The sequence below is a fragment of the Macaca fascicularis genome, chromosome 20 (genome assembly GCF_037993035.2).
Source record: "Macaca fascicularis isolate 582-1 chromosome 20, T2T-MFA8v1.1".
Classification (NCBI taxonomy): Eukaryota; Metazoa; Chordata; class Mammalia; order Primates; family Cercopithecidae; genus Macaca; species Macaca fascicularis.
The window spans coordinates 61,133,996-61,143,431 of NC_088394.1; positions in this window are offsets into that span (position 1 = coordinate 61,133,996).

Sequence of the window (9,436 nt, forward strand, 5' to 3'; positions counted from 1 at the left end):
TTATACACCAGTAACAGACAAACAGAGAGCCAAATCATGAATGAACTTCCATTCACAATTGCTTCAAAGAGAATAAAATACCTAGGAATCCAACTTACAAGGGATGTAAAGGACCTCTTCAAGGAGAACTACAAACCACTGCTCAGTGAAATCAAAGAGGACACAAACAAATGGAAGAACATACCATGCTCATGGATAGGAAGAATCAATATCGTGAAAATGGCCATAGTGCCCAAGGTTATTTATAGATTCAATGCCATCCCCATCAAGTTACCAATGAGTTTCTTCACAGAATTGGAAAAAACTGCTTTAAAGTTCATATGGAACCAAAAAAGAGCCCGCATCTCCAAGACAATCCTAAGTCAAAAGACCAATGCTGGAGGCATCACGCTACCTGACTTCAAACTATACTACAAGGCTACAGTAACCAAAACAGCATGGTACTGGTACCAAAAAAGAGATATAGACCAATGGAACAGAACAGAGTCCTCAGAAATAATACCACACATCTACAGCCATCTGATCTTTGACAAACCTGAGAGAAACAAGAAATGGGGAAAGGATTCCCTATTTAATAAATGGTGCTGGGAAAATCGGCTAGCCATAAGTAGAAAGCTGAAACTGGATCCTTTCCTTACTCCTTATACGAAAATTAATTCAAGATGGATTAGAGACTTAAATGTTAGACCTAATACCATAAAAACCCTAGAGGAAAACCTAGGTAGTACCATTCAGGACATAGGCATGGGCAAAGACTTCATGTCTAAAACACCAAAAGCAACAGCAGCAAAAGCCAAAATTGACAAATGGGATCTAATTAAACTAAAAAGCTTCTGCACAGCAAAAGAAACTACCATCAGAGTGAACAGGCAACCTACAGAATGGGAGAAAATTTTTGCAATCTACTCATCTGACAAAGGGCTAATATCCAGAACCTACAAAGAACTCAAACAAATTTACAAGAAAAAAACAAACAACCCCATCAAAAAGTGGGCAAAATATATGAACAGACATTTCTCAAAAGAAGACATTCATACAGCCAACAGACACATGAAAAAATGCTCATCATCACTGGCCATCAGAGAAATGCAAATCAAAACCACAATGAGATACCATCTCACACCAGTTAGAATGGCAATCATTAAAAAGTCAGGAAACAACAGGTGCTCGAGAGGCTGTGGAGAAATAGGAACACTTTTACACTGTTGGTGGGATTGTAAACTAGTTCAACCATTATGGAAAACAGTATGGCAATTCCTCAAGAATCTAGAACTAGATGTACCATATGACCCAGCCATCCCATTACTGGGGATATACCCAAAGGATTATAAATCATGCTGCTATAAAGACACATGCACACGTACGTTCATTGTGGCACTATTCACAATAGCAAAGACTTGGAATCAACCCAAATGTCCATCAGTGACAGACTGGATTAAGAACATGTGGCACATATACACCATGGAATACTATGCACCATAAAAAAGGATGCGTTTGTGTCCTTTGTAGGGACATGGATGCAGCTGGAAACCATCATTCTTAGCAAACTATCACAAGAACAGAAAACCAAACACTGCATGTTCTCACTCATAGGTGGGAACTGAACAATGAGATCACTTGGACTCGGGAAGGGGGACATCACACACCGGGGCCTATTATGGGGAGGGGGGAGGGGGGAGGGATTGCATTGGGAGTTATACCTGATGTAAATGACGAGTTGATGGGTGCAGCACAGCCACATGGCACAAGTATACATATGTAACAAACCTGCACGTTATGCACATGTACCCTAGAACTTAAAGTATAATAATAAAAAAATAAATAAATAAATAAAAAATAAAAATCCAAGTTGGATGAGATGATTTACATAAACATGCCAACCTCGGTAGTAAATAAAAATGTATGGAAAGCATAGTTTTTTATATAAGATGTGCCTAGATTTTTTATATAAGATGCTTTCTTTACATGACATACGTTCTCCATCTTTCTTTCTTCAAGACCTACCACCATTATGAAACCTTTACTCAATTCTCTGGTTCCTGAGGTTTCCTCTCAAGCTCCTATAGAAGCTATCCTCTGCACCACAAAGTTAGATCCTGAATCATGTGCTGTCTTGTACTACTGGATTTTTTGTTTTTCTGTGCCTGCTTTTCTTTCCTGTGCAGGTGGACAGAAACGCACATGGGCTGCAGTATCTAGGGAAATGCCAGCTGAAGGTTCTCCAGGGCTATTACAGACTAATGTGACTTTGAAAAGCATAGTGAATTCCAATATCTAATCATCTTTGCAAGACCAAGAATTCACTCTTGTCTGAGTCCTAGAAATGATGATTGATTCAAGCATTGATTATATTTTCCTAACGTTTGAGTTGTCTCAAAGTTAAGTGGAGACAATCTGGACAAAACAGAAGCTTTCTGCTCCACCCGCTTGTAAGGCAATGAGGGCAATCACTGAACAGAATTCCTCCTAAGAGGAACCCTGAGAGTGTTTAGAAGAAATAAATACTATGCAGAATGGATGGGGACCATCAAGAAAAAAACTTCAGTGGAAAAAGATGGCTTCCAGATTTCTCTCTCAAGGAAACCAGAGCTCCAGGAGAATGTTTTGTTTGACTGAGTACTTTGCTGGGCCAGAAGATGAAAAATTGGGGCCGGGCGTGGTGGCTCACACCTGTAATCCCAGCACTTTGGGAGGCCAAGGCGGGTGGATTACGAGGTCAGAAGATTGAGACCACCCTGGCTAACAAGGTGAAACCCCGTCTCTACTAAGAATACAAAAAATTAGCCAGGCGTGGGGGCGGGCACCTGTAGTCCCAGCTACTCGGGAGGCTGAGGCAGGAGAATGGCATGAACCCGGGAGGTGGAGCTTGCAGAGATCGCACCACTGCACTCCAGCCTGGGCAACAGAGTGAGACTCCATCTCAAAAAAAGAAAAAAAAAACAAAACTGGAAGTCAGAGTCAAGGTAGAGCTAAATTGTATTAGGCTGTTACAGTGTACAACTCCAGGTGCCATCACTGGCATTAAAGCCAGGAAGCAGCTGTGGAAAAGGGGAATGTCTCATGGTACCTATATCTGTGAGGTAACATAAGATCTCTATTTTTCTGGCATACACCTTCAGTAATTTTTATCATGTTTGATAATTCTTTTGTGACACTGGATTGATTTGGGGTGATAAAATGTTATAAAAGGGCTGAGTTATGAATCTGGGTTACCATAGGTGAAACCAAGTACTTTTCCTGCCGCTTACCAACTGAAAGAAAAGAGAATATTTGGATTGCATATGATTATGGGATACTGATATCTAATTTGGGGGGTTGTTAACATAATTAAACAAAAAAATCATACACCGTATGGAAATTGTAGAAGCTGGACGTGTGTTTACTATCTTCTTACAGGAAAGTTGAGTGATATGGACTACTTATAACAAACTAAACAAGATCATCAAGTTGGTAACAACGAGGTGTGTGTGTGTGTGTGTGTGTGTGTGTGTGTGTGTGTGTGTGTGTGTGTTGGGAATTGCATGAAAAGAGTAGTTATAATGGCAGATTTGGGGAAATCTCACAAACAAAGAAGGAGAGTTCAGCAGTAATTCAGATGCTCAAGGCTCTAAGCCTGATGGCCTCTGTATTATTCCTGCACTAGGTCTAGGCCTGTCACAGGAAAGAGGGCCATAGGGCACATTTAGCCTCTCTTTTCCAGCATACCTTGCTAGGACACTTGTAAATCTCTTTCTCTCATCAACTGCTCCTCTCTTTTGATAGGCACACTTTTCTTCAAATATATTAAAGCAAGCAACATTTCTCTAGCTAAATCTTGCTGTTGCCAAGAAGTCATTTATCTCTTTTAGATGATTTTATGTATTTATCACTTATTTTATTTTATTTTATGTTATTTTATGGTTTTTAATCTCAGAGCTTCTTGTTATTGTTGTTGCTCTGAGTTCCGGAGTCAAGAGACCAGCAACTTATTAAAACCCCAGTTATACACAACAGAGCCAACACAAAGTGTAAATTTACTAGAAAAAAAAAAAAATCTTGCTTTTCTCATTGTTTGTATTCCTATAATTTCAGCCACAAAACAAGGGACAAAATAGAAACTCAATAAACACTTGAATATTTCCTGGGGTCCTTTTGATGAAAGAATCTATATGAACACTTCATGCATTTTTTTTAATGACAACAGCTTTTGTCTTGTTCTTAAAGTCTATTATTGTTGCGAGCCTCTTCTTGGGTTCCAGTGAATTAAAATTTGTAGCAACTTAACTGTCTCTCTCTAAACACATTTGTAATGCTTTGTTTTCTTTATTCAGTGGTGCTTTATGTGTCATATATCATTACACTATGTTGCATTTCTTACAGAGAAAACCTACTGAAAGTGTCTTTTTTTTAGAAAAGCAAAATTCTTCATCACTATGGCCTATAGCAATTAAAGCTTGAAATTAGAATTAAGTATTGTGCATTGCGATGCAGGCGACCATATAGATACATTAACATTTTGGCAAGGTTTTTCTTTGCAGGCACAAAGTTGTCATTAGGAAATAAAATACTCATTTTTTGCTTGATTAATTATAGCAAAAGCATAACAAAATATATACGGTGTGTTAGAGCATGCAACATTTTGTAAAATTATGAATCATGGGCAAGCTGGGGTATGAATCCACAACATTCTGTAAGAAACAGAGTAAATATGGAATTTGTTCTTTGAAGTACTTTCAGTGAAGAGAATTTATGCACTATAAACATAAAGAAACACATCTTGAAAACACAACTCACAATCTAAAGTAATTTGAGTTCTCTTCCCAGCTTTCCAAATCTGATATGGATTTACTTATATGTAACCTTGGAAGATATTCTGATAATTATAACTAATAAATAATACCTAGTACATAATATAAGTATAATAATAGTTACTATTTTCTAAGGGCATTCTTTGTGTCAGGCATCATTACAAATATTCTCCATTGTTACTGATTCAATCCTTACAAGACCTTTGCAAAGCAGGTAGTATTTTATTATTAGTTATTATTATAATCATTATTGAGTTAAACTTATATTCAGTGAGATACACATATTCTATCTATATAATTTCATAAATTTCTTCAAATGTATACATTTGTGTGTCAAATATCTAATCAAGACAGATAACAGTCCCATCACCTAGAAGTAGACACTGTTTAAAGCTCTGATTTCCTAATAAATAACAATGGACTCAGAAGGGTTAAATAATTTGCCCACAAGTACACCAGTAATAAATAGCACAGCTAATTGTCAAAATCACAATCCTCATCTTGCTCTAATAGGATTCCCAAGGCTTAGCTTCAACATCTATTGGCGTTCTTTTGATTTTTATATGTATAAAAGTAGAGTTTGGAAAGAAAACAGATTGAAAGGCTAAGTGGAACTAGCTGACATCTAACAGTATTTTTCATAATTGCTAATTATTAGACTATCTTAGCTTGTGTAAGAATAGAGATTTCCTCTCCATGCTTAAAATTTTAAGCTAGTAGACTGAAGTTTTGACCTATAATATGAATTATGTTTGTATGTTCCCTAGTGATTCTGATAGTCACTACATATTCATTAGAACAGGCTATGTAGTACTATGGTCACAAATTAACCACAAAATATCAGAAACTTAACACAAGATTTATTTATTCACAAATCCACTGCTTGGGTGACTCTCCAGAAAAGATGTCTTCTTTGCAGTAACAATGCAAGATGCTCTGTCTTTGTGCCATTGAAATGTTTATGTCCTTGCAGCAGGTGGAGAGAAGAGGTAGCTGAGGGATTGTGCACTGGCTCTTAAATCTTAGCCAAATCCATTGGTCAGAATTCATCCCATGGGTCTGCCTCTTCAAAGGGGATGAGAAATATGGAGGAGAACATAGGGATTTGGAGAAGAGTGTCACAGTCAGGTACTGAGAATCATTGAATCATTTACCTCTAAGTTTCTTTCCTTCTCTGGATGCTTGTGGATCACGTGTGATACAGATAGATTTATATTTTCTGGTTTTGTAGGAAGTAATACCACTCTGACATCTCCAAATCACCATGAAATGCTTTTCTTTGTTTTCTCTTTTACTAGCATGATGTAATATTTGCATGAAAAGCATGAAACTATTATATTGATGCAGATCTGATGGTCCTGCTACCCCTTCTCATGGTTGTTCTTTAATTCCCTTGAGTTAACATACTGTAAGTTAGCCCTAGCCAGAAAGGTTTGCATTTCCACCCGAATTTACCATCAATTGGATGCCACCATAACCCCTACATTAGAAGGCAAATGTTTTAAGCTTCTAGCCTCTAGTGGTTATGAGTTGACTATGGAGTCAGATTGCTTGGCCTTAGATCCAAGCTTCGTCATTTACTAGGTATGTGAGTTTGGTAAGTGACTTAACCTCTCTGAACTAATCTCCTTTTAAGTAAAATGGGAGTAATTATATCTTCTACCTCATGGGACTGTCATAAGTATTAAAAATGATAATCTACATTAAGTGCTTACCACAGGGTCTTGCATATGGAGAGCAACTAATAAACTTTGTCTACTTTTCACAAAAGGATGTCTTTAAGACTGCTGATCTGCCAATAACTAATAAAAAGAAGCTCCTCTGCCTCACCTCTCCCAGAGTAATGGATTTCACCATTATATGCTGAGAGAGAAGCCTTTTTCTATGCCTTCAAATCAATCAATTTCAATTCATTTCCTCACCTTCTTGTAAAGCCAGCTTTGACCCTATCTTTCAACTCTAAATGATGATTTTATGAAAGTCAAAATGAAATTAGCAAAATGGTATTTTTCTGTCAGGGCAAGCATAGAAGCTCTAAAAGACTGGTGAATGATAATTCACATCTCTCCTACTCTAGACTACATGAAGCTGTGTGTTATCTAACAACAGGAGGATGTTAAATCATGAAACGTAAACTTTCTTCCCCCAGAGTGGCAAGTGAGCTATTTTCAACTTTCTGTTGTGACACCATTTTTTTAGGTTGTGTCAGCACACCTATTATTAATTTACCTCTTCACAAGCTGTGTGCATCTTCTCCAAGAACATTTGCTGAGATCTCTTTTCCAACACTGTCTAGGCATTTCTCAGGATGTCTTGCATGGAAAGCTAGTCTGGCATAATTATTTAAGGTATAATGCCCTTGAAAAGATACTTTCTTGCTCAAATATGAAAATACTTCAGGCTCTACCTATCTTAGACACTGACAACATATATTGGCACCTCACTATACATTAGCACATCCAGCACATGTTTTTAGACATCCTAAAGTAATGTCTATTTAACTCCATTCTACTGATTACCTACAAAACTAATTTGGCCATGAAAAATTTATTTTCACAAAAAAGTGTGTTCCAGAGAATGATATATTTGGCAGATCATGTGCAGAATTGATGAGAGAGCTTAAGCTATGGAAGTTTCCTTGCTTCTTAGGTTTAGAAAGACAATAAAAAAGAAGCAACATCTTGGTCTGATCTCATTGTATAAAGCCAATGGCCACCATAAGCACAAAACTCTAATTTGTTTGACAGGACTGGGACTGAGGAGAGGGGAGTGAAGTACTCGTAGGAGTTGCACTATTTAAGGAGGCAGCAAAAAGCTCAGTAAACAAGATAAATAATATTTTAATACAATATTTTAAAATAAGTAAAATAAAACTATTTTAAAAGTAAAAATGCCAAATGCCATGATGAACAAAACAGCAAATTTTAAATAAAGGCAAGATGGTATTGCTGATTTTTTTTTTTTTTTTTTGCTCCCATATGGTTCTGAACAATACTGTTACTGTCCCCTTATTTGAATATCTTGATATTTTGTTCATCATGAATTTTCACATTGTTTTGATATGTTAAAATGGTGCATTGAAATATCACTTGCCTTGATTTCTGAGTGCTTTGGGGCCCCTTCAATTTTACGGCTGAGTGAGCACCTCATCACCTCCCTCCAGTTCCTGATCTGCTACTTGATCCCTGGTCAAATGTAACTGGGGATGGAAGAGCAAACTCATTTTATCTAGGGCTGAGATCTGCACAAAGTCAGCATAATATTGGGAGGAAATGGCACCACCATGTTCATAGCAGCACTATTCACAGTAGTTAAAAGGTGGGAGCAACCCAAATGTCTATCCACAGATGAATGAATACACACAATGTGGTGTGTACACACAACTGCATATTATTCAGCCTTCAAAAGGAAGGAAATTGTGACACGTGCTACAACATGGATGAACCTTGAAGACATTATGCAAAATGAAATAAGCTAGTCACTAAAAAAACAAATACTGTATGATTTCACTTATATGAAGTATCAAGTATAATGAAACTCCTAGAAATGACAAATAAGCATGGTAGTTGCCAGGGACTGGAGGAAGGGGAAAGAGAGACTTGTTGTTTAAAGGGTATAGAATTTCAGTTTTCACAACGATATGAACATACTATATACTACTGATATATACACTTAAAAGTGGTTAAGATGATAAATGTTCTGGTATGTGTATTTTATCACCATTAATTTTTTGAATTAAAATTTGAGAGAAAGGAGAAATGGCAAGAGTCAGGGACAGAGATGCACATCATCAAAAGCAGAATTGGAGAAGGGTGTCAAGGAAGCAGAAGGCCAGGAAAGGGAGGGGAGAAAACACAGGTTGGGGGAGTAACCTGGGTGAACTCTGGTCTCCGGGCTTCTACCTGTCCTTGGAACAGGCTGCGTTGAAAAGGAGGATGAAACACGTTCACTCACCTTCAGCTGTCTTTTCTGGCTCTTCTTTTCCTCCAGAGACTTTCTGGGGGAAACATCTTTAAATGTAAGATATATTTTGGTTAGAAATCCTATCTGTTAATGTACAGCTTCATAGTGCTAACGGGCTGCCCACGACGTGCAGCACATTTTGGATGCTTTTACAGAAAAGCTAAGATTATTTTTCTAATAACTCTTTCATCTGCGGCATCTAGTTTTTCCATTAGGAAAACTAAAATAGCTTGTGGAATTGCTTTTTGTCCTTCTACAATAACAGATGCTGCAGCAAGCCCATCACTTTGGGACATATGTAGAATATGATGCAGTTACAATGAGAAAACTCTCTCTTCTCTCCACACCCTTTTCACAGAAGGACCCTTTGTGACATCTCCTTCATGTTTCTGGGTCAGAGAATATCTTGTGTGAGTGGAAGAGAGAATATATATCAACATATGCTGAAATAATAAGTATGATCTCTTTAAGGGCAGATAGCATCCATGAATAATTTTAACAACTCACAAAGATACTTGGCCATAATTAATTCTAGGGAAGAATTTTTTAATGTTTTCTTTCACTGGGACACACTGGCTACTGTTTTGTTGGTGGTGGGAGAGGAGTGGAGAGTGAATATCAGTCAGGATAGGCTGGGTTAAGACGTGATCATAAACATCCTGCAAATCCTAGTGCCTGAAAAAATG